General features: G+C 37.5%; 2 long non-coding RNA genes and 4 other non-coding genes across 6 annotated transcripts; 4 read left to right on the forward strand and 2 right to left on the reverse strand.

Moving 5' to 3' along the window:
• The first annotated feature begins 10,805 nt into the window (after nucleotides 1–10,805).
• LOC116419050 lies at nucleotides 10,806–19,358 on the forward strand. The gene is made up of 2 exons (XR_004229276.1): nucleotides 10,806–11,125; nucleotides 18,369–19,358. It is a non-coding gene; the product is annotated as an uncharacterized LOC116419050 (long non-coding RNA).
• TRNAG-UCC lies at nucleotides 18,191–18,262 on the forward strand. The gene has a single exon. It is a non-coding gene; the product is annotated as a tRNA-Gly (tRNA).
• On the forward strand, nucleotides 18,757–18,828 carry TRNAE-CUC. Its single transcript has one exon. It is a non-coding gene; the product is annotated as a tRNA-Glu (tRNA).
• Nucleotides 19,287–19,358, forward strand: TRNAD-GUC. The gene has a single exon. It is a non-coding gene; the product is annotated as a tRNA-Asp (tRNA).
• Nucleotides 19,359–20,175: 817 nt separating this feature from the next.
• Nucleotides 20,176–20,246, reverse strand: TRNAG-GCC. Its single transcript has one exon. It is a non-coding gene; the product is annotated as a tRNA-Gly (tRNA).
• On the reverse strand, nucleotides 20,176–21,171 carry LOC116419052. Its single transcript, XR_004229277.1, has 2 exons — nucleotides 20,803–21,171; nucleotides 20,176–20,319 (listed from the first exon to the last, which is right to left on the reverse strand). It is a non-coding gene; the product is annotated as an uncharacterized LOC116419052 (long non-coding RNA).
• Between the last annotated feature and the right edge of the window lie 74 nt (nucleotides 21,172–21,245).

Genomic DNA, 21,245 nt, shown 5'->3' on the forward strand with positions numbered 1-21,245 from the left:
ATTCCACCAACAATGCATAAGTATTCTAATTTTCCCACAGTTCCAATATTTATCATTTTCCTTTTCTTTCATATTAGCCAATCTGATAGGTGTGAGATGGTAACCATTTTGCAATTTTACCTGTCAACTTTTGAGTGAGAAGAGAAAGAATTGTTGTGGACCTCTGGTTAGAGAAGGAGTAGAGTGCATGGCTATTTTGTTTCTTTTGTCTCTTTATGTTTATTCTTTCCCAATCTTAGTTAAGTGTGTACCAGAGATGGAAAGGAAAAAGTTGCAACCTTTTGAGTTTAGGAGTACCAGCCCAGTGTGGTCCTCTCAATATCATCTAGAGGTTCAGCTAAATTTCTCTGAGCTATAGATTAAGATAAGGTAATTTTTTACAAAAGAATACTTACTAAGAAGGTAGAGCAAGGTGTGGCTAATTACCCCCTCTCTAAAAGCTAAGGAATACTAATTAGGAGGGATTATGTTTCAGATATGAGTGCATAAAATAAAAATGTCTTTGTAAAAATCTACTCCGACAGTTAAGTGGAACCCCTTTATAACTGGAGGAAAACCTTTGGCTGGGGCTGCAGCTAATTATGAAGAACCTAGTTAGCTCTAACCCCCTGAAGGGTGTTAGAGAACTCTGAGAGAGTTGAGATGCAGCACCTCCAGCCTGCAGCCAGTGAGATGCAGCTAAATTACTGCTACATAAATACCAAAGAGATGGTAAAAAATAAACACTTTGTTGCTAAAGTCACTCCTTCCCTTATCCTCTCTTAAACTGTTGGGTCCGGTTCAGAATCATAGCCCCAGGACCTATCACAGGTCCTTGCACATAAGAGAAAGTCATTGAGTGAATGTGTATCCTGCCTTTGACCCCTTTAGGAGACAGACTCCAGATGTAGGCTAGTACTCTGGCTCCTGGTATAAGGAGGATGATTCAAGCTTTTCAAGTTCTTGGGTGTGTCCCAGAATGCTTCTGATCTTGGGGCTAAAGGGAGGGGAACTTACTTAGTAGGGAAAAGGGAGAGTCAATCCTGGACTCTTGGTGGAGATGCTGTATTTGTGGAGCAGATTCTCTCCTCTCACATCACTGCTTGCAATGCCTCTTCTTTCATACACATTTCCATAAGCCTAAGGTCAAGGGTATTCTGGATGACGACTTATTACAAATGGATAAAAAGGGCTATCTCCATAAAGAATTGAAATGATCCTTGGGTTGGTTTAAGGTTGGTGCAGCAAAAGAAACTTGTCTTGGCTGGTTGAGATTGTAGGGAGAGTTACCTGGCAAAAGATGGATTGAGAGTCTAGTCAGCATCTGATAAATGTCCAGGAAACAGATCCAGGCTCTGGGGCATTCAAGCTGTTTCATAATATCGTTATCCCCTCCTCCGCAACCTTCTGGGTCCCAGAGGTTTCAGCCCATTGACATTCAGGGATATGGGGAAAATCCTCAGAAAAAAGAATCTTGTGAATTTAGGTATAAGGAAGGGAGAAAGAATAGTTTCCTTCTTGTTTTAGAATTTTTTTCCTAGCTCCAGCTGAGCTCTATCTATTCCTCAAGTGGTGGGTGGCAGCTGATTCAATGTTGCTACTACTCACCCTGACAGTTTTTGGGAGGAATTTTGGTTTTTCTGAGAATTGTAGAACCCTGTGTATAGATCTAATCTAGTCTATAGGTCCAGCTCTGACTCCTGAGATTAGCTAGGGGAAGCCAGCGCGAATTTAGGGTTTTTCTTTCTAAGTATTTCTTTGTGTGTATTTTGGGGATGGGATAGAAATGGGTTGATTGGCAAGTGATCTTGGGAACCTAGATCAAAAGACAAGATGGCAACATTTTCCTCAGTTTCTCTGGGTTACTGGGTTTCAGGCATGGGACAGGAGGAAGAATGAAACTAGGTGTCCACAGTGAAAGTGCCTTGATGTCTATTCCTCAGAACTGTTTCTCTCTCTCTCTCTCTCTCTCTCTCTCTCTCTCTCTCTCTCTCTCTCTCTCTCTCTCTCTCTTTTTAGTTTCAGTAAGAAGGAAAATGGATAAGTTTCCTCTCTTCTTTTGCTGACATTCTCAGGGTTATCATTCCACAGTCATATAACACTGAAAAAATGTTTGTCTACAGACGAAATATTCTGTTGGTGACAAGTTCTCCCCTTTCACCAAATGTGGCTAAATAATATAAATCAACCCTGGGTCAATCCAGGTTGTTGTTGTTGTTGTTGTTGTTTTTCCTTTTCCCCATATTCTCTTTGCCCTTCAGGAAATTCCCTAAAGGCAGTGCTAACCTTGCATATTTCATGATCAGTGGGGATCAGTGACTATGAGGTGTGAAAGAAATCAAATCTTCCTGTTAATTTTGAAAATTAAAGTCAATGAAAAGCAATGGTCACATCATGATCAATTTATTAATTAGGCTAACAGAAACCATTAAATCAGTTCAATGACCAAAGATATCAAGGACTTACCAGCCATAATACAGTTTTGGGGAGTACAGAGTTGGACAGATGGGGATGACAATATGATTGGTTATAGGCAGATAAGCACCATGGGGTTGGGGATAACATGATTGGGTATTTTAAAGAAATTAAACTAGTGACCACTCTTCTCAGATAAGTAAGAAATGTTAATTACTTTATCAGGCCCTTCAGCATCTTGCATTCCTTCTTTTCAGACCAGAGTTAACAGACTCTCTAGAGCCTAAGAGTTTGTTATGAAGATAAGAATTGTACAAGAATAGACCACAATAAGACAATATACCTTTTAGGGACTTAAAAGAAAGACTAAATAACTCAGGAATGGAAAAATGTGGCTTGATCAATTATACAGAATGGGGCAATAATAGAGTGGGTACAATTACAGAATATAATCAATTATTAAATGATACAGAATAATTTTGGTTATTCTCAGCTTCCTTGAGTTAGCACCTTTATTTCCTCTTCTTTGATGCCTAAACTTTAGGAATTTGTGTATAAAGATATGAAACCATGTTTTATTTTATTTTAAAAATAATAGCCTTTTATTTTCAAAATACATACAAAGATAGTTTTCAACATTCACCCTTGCAAAACCTTGTGTTCCAAATTTTCTCTCTCCCTTCCCTCCACCCCTATTCTCTAGACAGCAAGTAACCCAATATAGGTTAAACATGTGCAGGTTTTTTTGTTTGTTTTGTTTTGTTTTTAGGTAGACCTGTCATTTTTATTTTATTAGCTTGGACTGTCTATGAGTAATTAATATTTCTCCAAATATTTAGATCTGTCTTTATTTGGGCAAAAAATATTTTAGAATTTTGTTCATATAGTCCCTGGATTTTTATTGGCCCAAATATTTTATACATATCCGGCATTATTTTTTTTTAAGCTTTTATTTTTAAAAATACATACAAAGATAGTTTTCAACATTCACCCTTGCAAAACCTTGTGTTCCAAGATTTTCTCTCTCCCTTCCCTCCACCCCCATTCTCTAGACAGCAAGTAACCCAATATAGGTTAAACATGTGCAGGTTGGTTTTTTTTGTTTGTTTTGTTTTGTTTTTAGGTAGACTTGTCATTTTTATTTTATTAGCTTGGACTGTCTATGAGTAATTAATATTTCTCCAAATATTTAGATCTGTCTTTATTTGGGCAAAAAATATTTTAGAATTTTGTTCATATAGTCCCTGGATTTTTATTGGCCCAAATATTTTATACATATCCGGCATTATTTTTTTTTAAGCTTTTATTTTTTAAAATACATACAAAGATAGTTTTCAACATTCATCCTTGCAAAACCTTGTGTTCCAAAATTTTCTCCCTCCCTTCTCTGCACTTCACTCTCCTAGACAGCAAGTAATTCAATATACATTAAAGATGTACAGTTCTTCTAAACATATTTCCACATTTATCATGCTGCACAAGAAAAATCAGATCAAAAAGGAAACAAAAAAGCAAGCAAACAACAAAAAATGTAAAAATGCTTTTATGATCCACATTCAGTCCCCATAATCCTCTTTCTAGATGCAAATGGAAGCACGAGTTTTAATACTGTTTTTTTGCCTTTTATATTTTGTCTCCTGTTAACTTCTAAATGTTTCAACTGTTATTCTTTCTTCTGTATATTTTTTTTGTAGTATTTAAGTAGATGGATTTACAAAAAGTTTTCTTTCCTATCCTTTTTAGTTTAAACCCCTTTAATTACATTTATGAACTCCATAGCAAATATATTCTTATTAGTGATATGATATGATTTTGTGGCCCCCTGACCTTGGGGGGCAATAAGTCAGTAATCTTAAATCTTCTAGTTTTGGAATCTGTCTCAGGAAACTCCCACACCCAATCTGTCTGATTCTGACCCTTCCTTAATCAGATAGCTTCTGGCCTCAGGAAACTGCCACAGATCAAACTCTTGAGACAATAGTGAATAAGACCATTCTTCAATTCATTGCTGACTGATAATCTTGTCAGTAATAATGTGTTCAACCACTCCTTCCAGAGACCACTCCTTCCTTCCTACTTATGAGCCATCGAATTAACATATCTATGATTGAAAACTGTATAAAAATATTTCCTTTGCTTCTGTTTCTCTACTGAATTCCCTTATAATTTAGTCTGCTTGTAATGGTGCTACATTTACTCTCAATAAACTTTGCCCCTTGACTAGGAAATAGGTTCAAACCTCAACACTAGTGTTTCTTAGATATATTACATCTCAGGTGAAGACTTAAAAATTGACATCCCACTTTATTTTACATTATTTTATTAAGGTTTAATCAATTTACTTATTCTGCTTCATTATACGAATTTATGATTCCTTGAGCCTACAACTTCAATTGCCTACTTCACCCTTGCAGCTTTCTACTAGCAAACTCTGGCAACAAAGGCAACAACTCCAGGTGACACATAAATTGGTGGATGGATATGGATATAGATATAATATGAATATGTGTGTATGAGTGTGTGTATGTATATCTATATGTGTGTATTTATATATGTATGTATATATTATAGTCTATGTGTACATGTATACATATACACACATACATATAAACACTTTTTTTTGGCTTTCTTGAATTATTTTATTTCAAAAGTTCATAGAACAAAGGAATTACTTAAAATTTTCAAAAGCCTCATTTAGAATGCTTAAACTAAAAACTTTAATGCGAAATTTGACACTGTCTCATATCCTGTGTTTTGTCCAATGCACACACACACCCTTTTTATAAGACTTAGCCACAAGATTCCTCCTACTCTGTTGAAAAACACTAGCATACAAACCACAAGCTCCTGCTCTTTGAAACTGTCAGCCATAGATTTAGTGCCACAGAATGTGGTTCATTTGATATGGGAGCAGCATCAACCAATTAGGAGTGAGATATGTTCTAGTTTAAAATTTATAACTGCATTTACTATAAGAGAGCTATTGTCTGTCAGTTTTATTCTTGGCTTTGGCTCTTATTGGCAATTGCTAGGCAATTCTGTTCAAACTCTGTGCTTCAGTTTCTCTTATTAAAGATTTTTATAGTGACAATTAGCATCCAATGTAGGACCTAATTGAGGGACTCCTCCATTTGGGCAGCCCTTCAGGTAAATTTCCTGGAACTCTTCTAGGTTTTCAACAAAGGGGAAAATCTCTGTGGCACTTAATTGATGGTAAGGCCTTGAAATCAGTTCTTTAGAAAACTGTGAAAAAAAAGGAAAAAAGAAAACTGTGCACTGACTTTTAACTATCTCTTTATAAAGAAAGTAAATCCTCAAAGAGGAAATAAGACTTGAAACAAAAATGTAATATCCAGTAACTTCTTCTTTTTACTTGAATTTTAAAACATACTCAATTTAAGAACAAAATTGATCTTTTTTGGAAGATGAGTATGCTAAATTTTAATTAAATTCTAAATATTGTAGCCTAGGATGAAGTTTCACTCAATTTGTCATAGTCAAGTCCTTTTAAAACTCCTGAGTATTTGAAGGGAACCTTATGAAGAATTATTATGAAATCTTTAAAAAGGTACTTTCCCTTGTGGACTCTTAAAGAAATAATAATCTCATCATGGAACCCTTAATAAATCATTTTTTTCTTTAAATATGTTATGATATCCATGACTGACATTAATTTTTTCCCCTAGGGATCCCAAAGGCACAGCCTTCTCTAGATAATAGGAATAAAAGGAAACTTTGAAGAGAATACTACTCTTTGGAATCTGCTCCTTTAGACAGAAAGAAGAGCCGTTTAAAAAAGTGCATTTGCTTTAATTGAAATCCTACTTTCTCTAAGGAAGACCACCATTTTAAGACCCTCAAATTCACTGGGACCAGAAGGTCTTTCTAACTAGCCCTTACAAGACTCACAATGGAACCCTAACCAGCCAGCCCATTATGAGCTAGGGTTTCCTTAATCAGGGAAATTGTAAGAATAGTCTACTCCCCAAATTTGAACCAATTTCAAAAGGTTTCCCAAGAGGAAAAAGGAACCCATGATATTTCGACCTTTGTTCATCATTCCCAATCAGAGTAAATGCCCTCCTTTGTTGGAATACTTACAAAGTGTTAACTCATTAGAGTTGATAGAGACAATAATTATCTAATTTAGCATGGTTCAGTATGACTGATCTGATCTTACAAGGAGATGTTATGGGACAGAAGAAACAAGGTACTAAGTGGAACTGAAAGAAACAATGCTTGTGTTCACACCTTTAGAGAGCTCATATAAACAAGAAGCTCTTAGGGCCAGAGAGCACTCTGGGACAGACACAGGAGGACTCTGGGAGGAAGCCCACGGGCCCATTCTCAGAGGTGGAGTCAGATTCAGTCACTTCATCTCACTCTACTGTGGTGGCTGGCCTCCCGCACTTCCCCCACTGAGACCAAGGTTGGTCTGAAAGGCTCTCCAAAAAGCTGCCCAGCCCCAGGCAAGGAGACAAGAGATTCATTCATTTTTCACCTTTGTGCTGGCTGGAGGCTGAAGGACAAACCTTTGGATTTGGAGACTTTTGGAGGGAGCTCTTAGAACCAAGCAGAGAGATAGGCCTCCAAGAAAACTAAGTGGGCTATTTTGGAGGAAGCAATAAAAGATCTGAATCTTTAACACCTGGCTGCATTTGGAGTGATTATTCCTTTTAGCTGAAACTAAGGCTGCCTCCAGAAAACCTCCCCAAGAAACCTGCTCCCAGAGAGATCCATTATATTTTAAAGAAGAGAACACCACACTCCTTGGTCTAAAAAGGCCGTAAATGAGCTAAGGAACAAAACATGGCCTAATATGTTCATGAAGAAAGAAACAAAGAAAAGGTAAAATATAATAATTTTCAATACACACCCTTGCAAAACTTTGTATTCCAACTTTTTCCCCTCCCTTCTTCCCTCTCCCTCCCCTAAACGGCAAGTAAGTCAATATATCTTGAACATATGAATTCCGTTGAGAAAGAACTAAATTAGATTCTGACCTTTTCCAAGCAAGAAAGGACGAATTTTACTTGGGAAATATTCACAACATTAAATTATTTAAACAGCATACCAGACGCTTGAAAGATTGTATTATGCATTATAAAAAGGTTATAGACACTCCTTTGGAGTGTTTAACAGTTTTATTCCAGTAAAAGAAAAAGCAATCGCGGAGAGCCCAGCTTTGCTATTGTCTTTAGTCCAGACGCTCCTTTCCCGTTTGCCTTTTTATCTGAGAGAATAGACTCCTCCCCACGAGGTTAAAGGCTTCACCTAACTCAGACCTGCCTACCTCTGAAGAGCCTTTGAGACCGATAGGGCCGTTCTAAATCGAACCGAAGCCAGACCTGTTTCCTCTTTCACTTCTTCCACCTTGTCTCCCTTATTCCTGCGAGAAAAATCGAGCAGACCTCACAGTTTGAGGCAAAACAACTCTCTGGGATCTGATTGGGAAAGGCAAGTTATTCCGGGCTCTTGGGAATCCCTTTGACAGATAAGAAAGAAGGGAATGTTTGTTTCCAATCTACAAAGTGAATTATTCACAACCAAATCCTTTTTTCAAACTCTTGTTTAATACATGTTAACATTTTCCTTTTCCTTCTTGCTCATTATGAAAGTTCTTTTCTTGATCATTCCAGGAGAGACCCTTATATATACACAGAAGCGAACAGCTTAGAGAATGCCTTTGGGATTTGGGGGCAACAGTCTTGTAACTTATCGATTTAATAATTTCAAATAGCAATTTGAAAGGTTTCTTTAAAAATGTTTTGGCCACGCCAGAGGTTTAACGCTTAGCCCAAGATTGTGCTGTGGGCTCACTTTCACTTTTTTCCCTTTACTTATTTTTTTACTGAGGTAATTAGGGTTAAGTGACTTGCCCAGAGTCACACAGCTAGGAAGTGTTAAGTGTCTGAGCCCAGCACTTTCACTTAAAAAAAAATTATTATAGCTTTTTATTGACAGAACATATGCATGAGTAATTTTTCAACATTCACCCTTGCAAATACTTCTGTCCAACTTTTCCCTTGCTTCCTGCCACTCCCTCCCCTAAATATCAGGCAGTCGCATACATGTTAAATAAGTTAAAGTATATCTTAAATACAATATTTACATCATTTTCATTTTTAAACATCCCTGAGACTTGATCCAGCTGGATAAGCTTTGGGGAAGGAGAGCGTTTGCATTTTTGCTGTGCTTTGGAAGTGCAGGCTGCCAGCCTGCCAAACATCCAGCGAGTATACTTGACAATCTTGGCTCTTTGGAAGTAGGCAGAGTTTCGTTTCAGAAAGTGTTTTAAGCAAATAAGAAGAAAGAAAGAAAGAAAGAAAGAAAGGAAACCCTGCTGGAATCTGAAAGAAATAGGCAATTTAGAAGGTTTTAAAGCTTTTTTTTTTTTTTTTTTTAAGTAGCAGTCTTTATATTAACAGTGAAAAGAGGATTTTGCAGTTTTCTGAAGTTTTAAGGCAGATTAAATCAAACTTGTTTTTTAAAGCTTCTTTCACTCCGCATCAAATTTCTCAACCTATAATGGTTGAACCACAGCATCAGAACTGGAAAAAAATCCTACTATCAAAGAGAGGAAGGCTTCTGGCAATTTATAATCTAGTTGCTCCCCATCCTGTCACTCAGAATTTATTTTGAAGCAATATTTTGTGTCAACAGCAAAAACAATAACAACAACAAAAAGAAAAAAGCAACCTCAATAGTATTTAATTAATAATAACATTGCAACTGACTACCTTACAATTTATGCAAACCTTCTAAAATGAAAGAGACAGGGTGTAGCACCAATTAGTAGACTTTACAGTATTGTATGATGATCAACTATTAATGACTTAATTTTCTCAGTAATACAATGATCCAAGACAATCTCAGAGAACCTGTGATTTAAGAAAAAAATAAAAAAGCTATTTACTTCAGAGAAAGAACTGATGAAGTCTTAATACAGATTAAAGCACATTTTTGTTGTTTGTTGTTGTTTTATTATGCTTGGGGAATTTTTTTTGGTCTATTGAGGCAAGCAGGATTAAGTGATTTGTCCAATATCACACAACTAGTAAAGTGACTGAGGATAGCTGATATAGAAATGTTTCGCATGATTGAACAAGTATAATTTATATAGCATATAAATTATATATAAATGCCTTCTCAAAGAGGGGAGAAGGATGAAAGAAATCAAACTCAAAATTTTAAAATCATGTAATTGAGAAAAATGAAAATTCAATGTAAAAAAAAATTGTGGACTTTAATCAAAAGCCCCTAGGAAACCTCTTTCTGACTTGTTTCTGGATTTCAACATTGGGGATGAGAATGTGATGTTATCAGGGCCTAAGTGAAAAAGTACAAAGTACATAAAGAAAATGTGAAATCACTCTTTGTCTCTCTTAAACCAGCTAAAAGCGACTTAAAAGCTGTCAAGCAAAATTCACTTCTTGATTTTAGGGTTTTCTGTCTCCTAACACTCATCTCTCAAGTGTGTTGCATACATACATAACTATAACATGTCTAGCATTATGTTAATATTAAATTAATTGGGTTTATTAAATTAAAGAGGTTTTCTGCTGAGTGGAGAGGAGAATGGGAAAGGAGGGGGAGTCACAAGCTCTTAGCAGCCCTGCTGACGTCTAAGGAAGGGATTGTAGTTTGAGGAAGTAAGGTCACTCTATGTCAGAGTGAGACAAAATCTCTAGGAACCTTCTGTGTGGACAAAAGGCCTATATAAACCCTCCAACTCTGACTGTTGTCAAACTGTGGCCCCCTTTCCAGATTGTTCTTTAGACTGGGAAACAGTTGTTTTTGTGACAAGTCCTTTGTCAACTTTGTTTCCCTATCTCCATGAGGAATTAGTAATATCCAGAATTAGTACACCCAGAGTTGTTGTGAAGCTGAAATACTTGCAATTTGACTTGCAGATTAGTGATGTGTCTTTGATAAACTGTCTAGCAATAATGCATTTCCAAAATATATCTATTGATGAGATTGAAAGCCACTCATGTCAGAATAAATGATTACTTTCAAATTGGTTAAGTTGTTGTTATTTTACTAATTTAAGTTTTGTATCCTAGGAATTGGATTGCCTTAAAGAGTGAATTTTTTTAAAAAAGGTTAAATATTCAATAGGTTATTAATAATATTGTCAGTTACTGTTAAGGATGATGTCATAAGATCTTATTAACTCAACTCCTCCCATTGTCCAACAGCATTTGAAGACATTCTGATGAACTGAACTTTAAGGAATCGCAACCTCTCCGGTCAATGTGTGGAAAATTGCATATCTGTATATAGTAATAAGTCTATCAGAAGACATGAGAGTTGTAAAATTGTGTCTCTTCCTAAAAACAAATTATTACAGTTATAGTTTGGCAACAATGAAAACTATATATAAGACTTACAGTAGATAACAATTTTCTTGAGGTTTTGCTAATAGATTGTCATGAATTCACTCTATGTGTAAATACTGGAAAAACACATTTTTATTTAAAGTTCCAAATTTTTTTTCTCTCCCTCTCTCTCCCTTCCTCCTCTTCATAGTTGTTGATGGACATTTCCTTTAGCCAATCATAGAAGTCCCTCCCCTTCTAAAGATGACCAATCCTGATTGTAATGAATGCATCATTTATGACCTCTCAAGCTCCATAAACCTTTCTTGACTATGAACTGAGGAATCCTTGACCATAAGCAGGTCTTGAATCCAGTTGCTAAGGAACCTCCTTCCCTTCTCCCTGAGATGGTAAGCAATAAGATATAGGTTATACGTGTGTAATTATGTATCATATTTTCATATTAGTAATTTTGTTCAAGAAGACTCAAATAAAAGAAAGAAAATGAAAACTACTATGCTTCAGACTGTATTCAAACAATATCAGTTCCTTCTTTGATAAGGAGGAACTTCCCTCTTCGTCCTTAGATCATTGTATTGCTGAGAATAGCTAAGTCATTCACAATCTTCATTATAAAATATCGCTGTTACTGTGTACAGCATTCTCCTGGTTCTGTTCACTTCACTATGTATTAGTTCATGTAAGTTTTTCTAGGTTTTTCTGAAATCATCCAGCTTATCATTTCTCTTTTTTCCTTAAAAAATTTCAAAATACATGCAAAAGTAGTTTTCAATATTTACCCTTGCAAAACCTTGTGTTCCAAATTTTTCTCCCTCCCTCCCCTCCATCTCCTTCCTCTAGACAACAAGTAATCCAATAGAGGTTAAACATGTGCAATTCTTTTAAACATATTTCTACATTTATCATGATGCACAAAAAAAGAATCAGATCAAAAAAGAGAAACAATGAGAAAGGAAAAAAAGCAAGCAAACAATAGCCAAAGGAAAAAAAAAAAGGATGAAAATACTAAGTTGTGATTCACATATGGATGCATGTGGTTCTCTCCATTACAAGTGTATTGGGATTGGCTTGAATCCCTTCAGTAAGTCTATTATTGTCTAGAGGAGGTTAGGTGGTGTGGTACAATGGATAGAAACTAGTATTTAAACTTAAAGGAGGAAGATCTGAGTTCAAATTAGTCCTTAGATACTACCTATGTGACACAGGGTTAGTCACTTAACTTCTGTCTACTTCAGTTTTCCTGTCTCTAAAATCAGGATAACAGCTAACTTCCAGGGGTTTTTCAAGGATCAGATGAGATAATTGTAAAGCACTTTGCAAACTGTAATGTTAGATATTACAAGAATGCACTTCCTAATATTATTGTTCTGTAAGAAATGACCAGCAGGATGAATCCAGAGAGGCTTGGAGAGAATTACATGAACTGATGCTAAGTGAAATGAGCAGAACCAAGAGATCATTATATACTTCAACAACGATACTGTATGAAGATGTAATCTGATGGAAGTGGATTTCTTTGACAAAGAGACCTAATTCAGTTTCAATTGATCAATGATGGACTGAAGCAGCCACACCCAAAGAAAAAACACTGGGAAATGAATGTAAACTGTTTGCATTTTTGTTTTTCTTCCCGGGTTATTTTTACCTTCTGAATCCAATTCTCCCTGTGCAACAAGAAAACTGTTTGGATCTGCACACATACATTGTATCTAGGATATACTAGGACATATTCAACATATATAGGACTGCTTGTCAGCTAGGGAAGGGGGTGGAGGGTGGGAGGGAAAAATTGGAACAGAAGTGAGTGCAAGGGATAATATAAAAAAATTACTCTGGTATGGGTTCTGTCAATAAAAAGTTACTATAATAATAATAAAAAAAATGCACTTCCTACATAGCACCAGGCCCACCAAATTCATGTCTAAAAGCAGCATTGCTACCTTCTCAATGGTCATTCCCAAAGATTGGTCCTGTATGCTCAGGGCATCAGTACTACCCAGGCTTTAAAATCCAGCCTCTATTCTGACTCTCTGAAGTCTTGCTTTCTCAGCCCTTGATGTTCACAAATTGAGGGATTCTACTTTCTATAGCTAAAATGTAAAAAGATGAATAAAAAGCTCAAGGAATCAAACTTTTGTCAGGAGACTTGTGGCCTCAGAGCAGAAGATGAGATCCTGAGATTCTTCCCTTTACTTCATGGTCTCATTGGATGCTCATGAGTGAAGGGATTCTTTCACTCTTCCCTGACTTGCCTGGAATTGACTCAGATGTTTTCTCAGCTATGTAGCAAATGGGAAAAGGTTACTATCAACAAGAATCAGTTACAAAATGTCCATGCTTAGATTTGTCCATGACACTTCCAACACACAGGTCATAATTCATTTTTGGAAGTAGCATCTTAGTATTAGATCAGGAGAGCTCATCTTAGCAAAGGAATGGGGTCTGAATATCTGCCAGCCCCTTATTCTGCCTGTATTGCTTTTTGATTTTTTGTTTTCTAATTATAGCTTTTTTGTTTTCAAAATAAATACATGGGTAATTTTCAACATTCACCCCTACAAAACCTTGTATTCTAATTTTTTCCCCTCCCTTCCCCTCTTTTCCCCCAGTCGGTAAGTGATCCAGTATATATATATGTTAAACATGTGCAGTTCCTCTATACATATTTCCTCAAATATCATGCCACCCAACAAAAATCAGATCCAAAAGGGGAAAAAATAAGAAAGAAAACAAAATGCAAGCAAACAACAAAAAAGAATAAAAATACTATGTTGTGTGAATTGTGAACACATTCAGTTCCCACTGTCCTCTCTCTGGGTGCAGATGACTTTCTTCATCACAAGATCACTGGAACTGGTCTGAATCACCTCATTATTGACAAGAGCCATGTCCATCAGAATTGGTCATCATATAATCTTGCTGTTGCCACGTATAATGATCTCCTGGTTCTGCTCATTTCACTTAGCATCAGTCCATGTAAGTCTCCCCAGGCCTCTCTGAAATTATTCTACTGAAAATTTCTTATAGAAAAATAATATTCCATAACATTCATATACCATAATTTGTTCAGTCATTCTCAAATTGATGGTATGATTTTAAAAAAAAATAGCTTTGGCCTGAACTGATCTGATTTTCATTATCTGAACTAGAGGCATTTAGCATAGATCATATCCATGAAATACATGATGAGTTGTACTTATGGTATATTATCTCCCAACTTTTTTCCTTTTTCTTTTTTTTTTTTTTTGATAATGAAATCTATCACAATTTTTAAATTATATTTGGATATTACAAAAAAACAAGGGATAAAATCCACTCCTTTAAGTTACACAGTGCAAAATGTACTTTTGGTATATTATCAATGATTACTTTCACACAAAGAGGGACTTAAGAAAGATACAGGATAGAAATAACTGGGGAAAAAATAAATCACAAAGCAATTACAAGGGTAGTTTTTTGTGTGTCAACAAAATGTTGACAGACCTAGGGGAAAGTTATGAAAGGGTACTAATAATGATCTAAAGGAAGAGATGGTGAAGGATGACACATAGATGAAATCACGGATCAATTGGGGTGTGAGGACATTTGTAATTTAAACATTTATATTTAACATGCATTACTTATAATGTTATTATAAGTTATTAAAAGTTATTAAGAGGAAGGGAGCAATTATGATTTTCTCAAAAAACTTTTAATCCTGAAAGAGGTAAGGGTCATAAAACTACCCAACTGGAGAGAGTCCATTGTCAATGGATTTTAAATTGAGAGTAAAGTGAGCTGGTCGCCCTCTGGTGTGCAAATTGAGAAGTTAGTTACACACATAGGCTCAATGGAGCTTAGGTCACATGTGATAATACAATATAAAAATTAGCAAGATGTGACCATTTTCTCAGTGGAAATCTCTCAAGCAAAATAAAAGAAATACTGCTTATATTAGGAAGTACCTACTTATTGTTTAAAATGTACATATGAACTTAGGCCATGCATTTTTATACAAGAGCTTACCTTGTAAATTATCATAACCTCACATGATTAAAATTATGCAGAATTTAATTCAAACTTTTTATGAAAGAAAAAAATGCAACACCGTATTTTAGGCACTGCATGCCAGAAACAATTTTATTGTTTTGTATTAAATTAATTATAAACTTTTCTCCTTAGAAGGAGACAGAAGGTCAGAGTTACTTTCTCTGAAAATCTTACATGTTATTTTGTTTGCAATATGAAGCTCAAGTTTAAATCTATAGCTCAATTATACTCTACCCCAATCATCACTCCCAAATATTTCTCTTTTTTATTATAGCTTTTTATTTACAAAACATATGGATGGGTAATTTTTCATCACTGACCCTTGGGAAACCTTCTGTTCCACCTTTCCCCCCACCCCCTCCCCTAGATGGCAGGCAGTCCAATACATGTTAAATATGTTAAAGTATATTTTAAATACAATATATGTATACATATTTATACAGTTATCTTGCTGCACAAGAAAAATGGATTTAGAAAGAAGGTAAAAATAACCTGGGAAGGAAAAAAAGCAACCAAACAATAACAGAGTGGAAATGCTATGTTGTGGTCCACACTCATTTCCCATAGTTCTTTCCCTGACTCCCACATATTTCTAAACCACTATTAGGATCATCAAATCAAACTACTACAAGAGTCTTCAGGTAGTCTGCAAAAATCTGGGGCTATCAACCTTTTGATTTTTTGAAAATATACAATATGTAGGGCCTATTGGCTCTGGGCTCACTCTTCCAGCTTTCATTGTGACAAATAAGTCAGGTCCTCCAACTCAAGAATCACTCCCCTCAGAGCTTTAGAGGTAATCTTGAGGGGGGTGAAGAAAGCTTGGGAGAATAGACTTTAAAGTGGTACCTAACAATCATTTTTACCAACCAAATTCACTCCTGTGTGTGGTAAAGCTGATGATGTTTCCTAGCTTTCAGGGCAGTAGTGTCTCAGATGCTCTGCAGCAGAAAACTGTGGCTGGCTCTGTGATTGGCTGTGTTTATGTATTTTGGTAGGGCACAGCTGGACAACTCAATATGCTTCCACGTTAGGTCAGTTTGAATTTAATATAGTTTGGAATTTGCATTCAACAGACACACACTTAAAGGAAGTAAGTACAAGTTTATTACTGCTCAGATATTGATTCAAACAAGATATAAGGGAAACAGACATAATACATGACTAACAAATAGGGCTATCATCATAACAATAATGACAAAAAATATAAGGAACAGGCAACTTCACCAATTAAGGGAAGCATTAAGTCCTGAGCCTCTCAGCTGGGGAATCCTGAGTAATCTGCAGTTGCACTGAGGTCTCAGGCCTATTCACTTGTGAGATTCCAAATTTGTCTTTTCCACTGTGGGGTTTTATAGACTGAGAACAGGGAAGGCACTGTGCCAAGTACTCTTGTTTGATACAAACAGCTTTCCAGATACCAGGCATTTTGACTCCATCAACCCACCAAGGAGAATAGTTCATTTATTCCTTCAGGTTGACTGCCTTTACTCTGGGAACTGGCCAGATTTCTAGAGCAAAAACATGTCAGCAGTAAATGAAGTTCTTTAATCAATTCACAGGGAGGGTGGACTTCTCTTCTTGTGTTTCCTGGCATTGTGTCAAATAACTGCAAGCACATTTTCATGTTCTCAACAAAAAGTTACATAAAGGCTGTGGCCAAGACTCCTTAAGATTCCTTACAGTCATACAGGCCCCTTAGCTTACAGCTGAGAGAGGAGAGCCAACTCAGTGGCCAAGAGGCCTGCATGACCCAATAGCACTATCTTGCTGTCCAGATGTGGATAGTTAGATAGATAGATAGATAGATAGATAGATGTGTTATTTAGAAAAGCTAATTTAAAATTAGTTTAGTTATTTAGGAAAGGATCAATGAAATAATAATAACCCATTTTCATATGGCAAATTGTCCCAGGATATCCCATGGATTTTCTGTCAGAAGATAAAGTTTGCATTCCATCTCAAGCAAAAATGTGGTTTTTGTTGCCATGTTTTCCTCTCCCATTGGACTGAACTTCTTAAGAACAGGGACTGTTTTTTTTGCCTTTGTGTCCCCAATGTGGCTGGCACATGGCAGGCCCTTAATAAATGCTTATTAATTATTGATGTTTTAAAGCACTTTAATGTGCATTGGTATTTTTGTATTTCTACTCAATTTTGCTTTGATATATATATATATATATCCAATATATATATATATATATATATATATATATGGTAGTATTTTTATTATTATTGCAGCTCCTGGTCTTGGTGGCACACTAATTAGGAGACAATATAGTTTGCTATTTGATTTTATTTATTCAACTTCTAAGTGAAGGCATAAAATGAAATCTACCGATATGAAACCAAGATCTTCATCATTTTCACCTTGAGTACTCATCTTTTCTGTCATTATCTGTAAAGATAAAGTACTCCATGCCACTGGGTTTTTTTTTTTGTTGTTTGTTTGTTTTTGGAAGAAACGCAGTGGGAGAGGGTGATAAAAGAGAGGGCATCTTGGGGGAGGGAGTGGTCAGTAGCAAAATACTTTTTGAGGAAGGACAGCGTGAAAGGAGAGAGAGAATCAATGTGTGTGTTTGTGTGTGGGGGGATACAATTAGCGATAGTAATCGTAAAAAGAAATTTCGAACCAAGTTTTTCTGATGGAATATTATTATTCTCCGAAAAATGATGAGCTCCTGCTCCATGCTCTCAGGAAAAAAGAAAAAGAAAAAACCTGTGAATGTGAAGTCCTCCAGGAACAAAGTATATGTATGCAAATAATAGTAATGTTCTGGGATGACCGGCTGTAAATGTAAAAATTACTGTCAATAATATAATTCTCCATGACTATTGTGAAGGATTTAGGATGAAAAATCCTAACCATATCCAAAGAAGGAACTGATTGTATCCGAATACAGATTGAAGCATTCTCTCTTTGTCTCTGTCTCTCTTAATTTTTCTTGAGATTTTTATTTTCATTAGGGTAGGAAAACGTTGTTTTCTTTTACAACTTGACTTTTGTGGAAATGTTTGTATAACTTCATCCATGGTTTCTTATGTGTGGGGGAATAAGAGAGAGAATCTAGCACTCAAAAATCTTAAAAACAAATGTAAAAAAAAAAGTTTTGAATATAACTGGGGGAAAATAATAAGTAAATAAATTGATTTAATTTAAAAAAAACGCACATATCTCTTAAAGCTTAAAAGGAACTCATTCGAATCACTGAAAATTTTGCAGCATCTAACAAGTTCAGGTGGGTTTGGTAGAGAGAAAGGTTGGAGGTCTTCCGGTATCTCAGAGCAGCTAGGGGACAAGTCTTTTTTCCAGGAACCGTAGAAAAGCTGAAAAAATATATATTTTTTGAGCAGAAATTAAAACACACTATGACGTCTTTCAGAGGTAGCTTTATGTAGAATTTTGAAGAAGGAAGTTAGCACCTGCGTTGGTGGTATAGTGGTTAGCATAGCTGCCTTCCAAGCAGTTGACCCGGGTTCGATTCCCGGCCAACGCACTTTTTCTTGGGGGCGGGGGGGGGGGGGGGGGGGGGGGGGGGGGGGTGTAAGTTAAATTGGGATAATTATTTTAATTTATCTATCTTTTATGCTGCGTCCCCGCAGCTGATCCGGAGCCTCTGGAACCTCATTTTTGCTTTCATTCGAGGGACGAATCAGCCTGGACTGATGCCCGTTGCTCGACCGCCTCTCTAGGCCTACATCAACAATCTACAGAGTCCTGGCTTGTACCCTCCTGGAGCTACATCTGAGGGAGCCCGAAGGTCCTTGGTAGCTTATTCCCCGTATTGAGAGGTTTTAGAGTGAGTTTGCAGCTAGTGGACGGATCCATTGAGCCAGCTGAGCCGAAGGGAGCGGAATAGGTCGTGCGCAGGCGCAGTGAAGATCCGAGGGTAGGAAGAAGTGAGCCACCAATAGGAATTGGAATACACCTAGCCATGACGTACGTTTACAAGAAATCATGGAGGAACACGAAGAGCGTGCTAACGCATCCTCCCTGGTGGTCTAGTGGTTAGGATTCGGCGCTCTCACCGCCGCGGCCCGGGTTCGATTCCCGGTCAGGGAAGGAGATTTTTTGAAGCTTTTTAAAATATTCACTTCAGATTTATTTATTAAAAAAAAAAAAAAAAAAAAGAAGCAAGCTTCTTGCCGTGGTTCTCCTGATTGTTTTAAGACACTTAACGGTCAGAAAGAACATTCTGCGTGTCATTTCCTTGCGTTACTGTGGTGGTGACTAGGTTTAGATCCTATTTGAGGGGAGGAGGAGGAATATATTTGTCTACTTCAATCACAGGTGAGGTGTCCGTATGTGTGCAGTGGTGAATGCCTTTTCAGAGGAAGTCACACTATATTCATTACATTTATTTTTTACAAGACTTCTCACAAACAGTAATAAGTAAATGTTTCAGATTAAGAACAAAGTAGAGCAAGAAAACATTAATATTCAATAAAATATCAACACCAATAATACCCAAAACCCTCATTTTTCATTTGGAGAAACTAATGAAAACATACAACAAGTCTTCCTCGTTAGTATAGTGGTGAGTATCCCCGCCTGTCACGCGGGAGACCGGGGTTCGATTCCCCGACGGGGAGACTAGGTAACATTTTGGTCTCTATATTTCAAAAAAAAATTGAAAATATGCATGTGTTTTAAATGGAAGTAAAAGCACACAGTGACGTCTTTCAGGGTTAGATTAGAACCCCCCCCCGCCCCCCCAGCTTGATCCTATTGGGGTTCTCCTAGCTTTGAATAGGCCCATTCTACTATCAATAAAACCCTAAAAGATCTGAAGGGTCTCCAGGCCTTAGAGGTCAAAGTTATTCCCTCGATCCCAGCCTGTCCTTTCAGGAACTGAGCTCAGGTAGAACCAGAAAAGAGGATTTGCACTTTATTAATGTTTAATTATTATTGATCATTAAATTATGCATTTTATCTTTTCAATCATTCAAAAATATTTATTCTCCAAAAACAAAACAAAGAAGGAAAAATTAAGAGTTTTAAATTCAAAGTTCTTGATTCAATCAACAGTTTAATTATTACTGCCCCACTCTTTCAGGAATGGGCGGGAGCACTTTGTAAGTGCAGGACTACACTTCCTCATTCCACCAAGGAATCAGGATTCCCTGGCCTCTCTGCCGGGGTCCGGAAAGACACTCCACATACTAACCCAAAGAGCAGAGCGGATTGGGGCCCTGCCGGCTCCAAAGTACGAAGTTCCTAAGGAGACACCAATTGTCCTAGTTGCAGAGACTCGGCTGTCTTGCGGGTCTTTGGTCGAGTGTTTTGTCAGGTGATTGTGGAGAAATTCAGACTGAGTGAGAGAACTGGTTTAATGACAAATTCAAATTTTAGAAGAAATCAAAGTTTTTTTTGTGTAGTAGTATTTTTATTAAAATTAAAAGTTTATCTTGCATTGGCCGGGAATCGAACCCGGGCCTCCCGCGTGGCAGGCGAGAATTCTACCACTGAACCACCAATGCGGACAACGAAACGGAGCCGAGCGAGGATGCTTTTCACTTGATAGGGGTCTACGCTCTTGCCGAGTGAAGCTTTCTTCAATTTCGTTGCGTTTTTACGAAATTAGGTTACATTTTCATTAGAAACAAATTTTACTGTAAATTTTCGGAAGAAGCACGCAGCCTCACTACTCCAAACATTTCATTAGCATCCTACTCTTGTTTCCTAAACGACAAATCTCTGCACTAACGTCCCACTCCCCATTTTTGCCTCCATTCTTGCCTTGCCTCCTTTTTGGCCCCTCACCTCCTTCCTCTTGTCTTCCGCACCCCACCCTCAACTGGCGCCCTCCCGTTTTGCTCCCTTAACTCCTCCTTCCAGCCCGGTTCCTCACGCCCGCTCTCCTTGTTTGCTCCCTATCTCCTCGCTCATCCTTACTTCCCATTCACCCTCCCTTCCCACACCGCTTGTTGTCCCCCTCTCGTCTCCTCTCTTTTCCACATCCCGCCCTCATTTCCCACTCTCCTTTTTTGCTCCGCTTCCCACTTCTCTCATCAATCCCGCACCTTCGTTTCCTACCTTCCTGTTTTGCGCGCTTCCTTCGCTAGCCTCCCCTCGGGTTTTCCCTGCCCCTTCCTGAAGAGGTGCCCACATCCCTCAGTGTCCCAAACACTTCGTGACGGGAGCCGACGCCCAGCTTGGCGCACGGAGTCAAGACTCCCAGTTAATTTCAAGAAAGGAGATTTCTCTGGGAAGGTCATTAGGACGTTCATTAGAAGCGCCCCGCAAGGAAACGCCCCTGCCTGACAAGGGCCCCCATCAGCGCACAACCCCGAACTTTCCTGAAGTCCGAAACACGCATCTCACTCCTGTGACGTCACCTACTAGGTCCGCTACTAGTCCTCAGAGAGACTCGCTCTGAGTCCCTCCTCTTTCCCCTCCGCCCATTTGCTGGGGAATACTAGCTCCAGCCAGAACCGCGGAGAATGTGCCAGAGAAGGCGAGTTCTCGGTCCTGATTGG

This window comes from Sarcophilus harrisii, chromosome 4 (assembly GCF_902635505.1).
Source record: "Sarcophilus harrisii chromosome 4, mSarHar1.11, whole genome shotgun sequence".
NCBI lineage: Eukaryota > Metazoa > Chordata > Mammalia > Dasyuromorphia > Dasyuridae > Sarcophilus > Sarcophilus harrisii.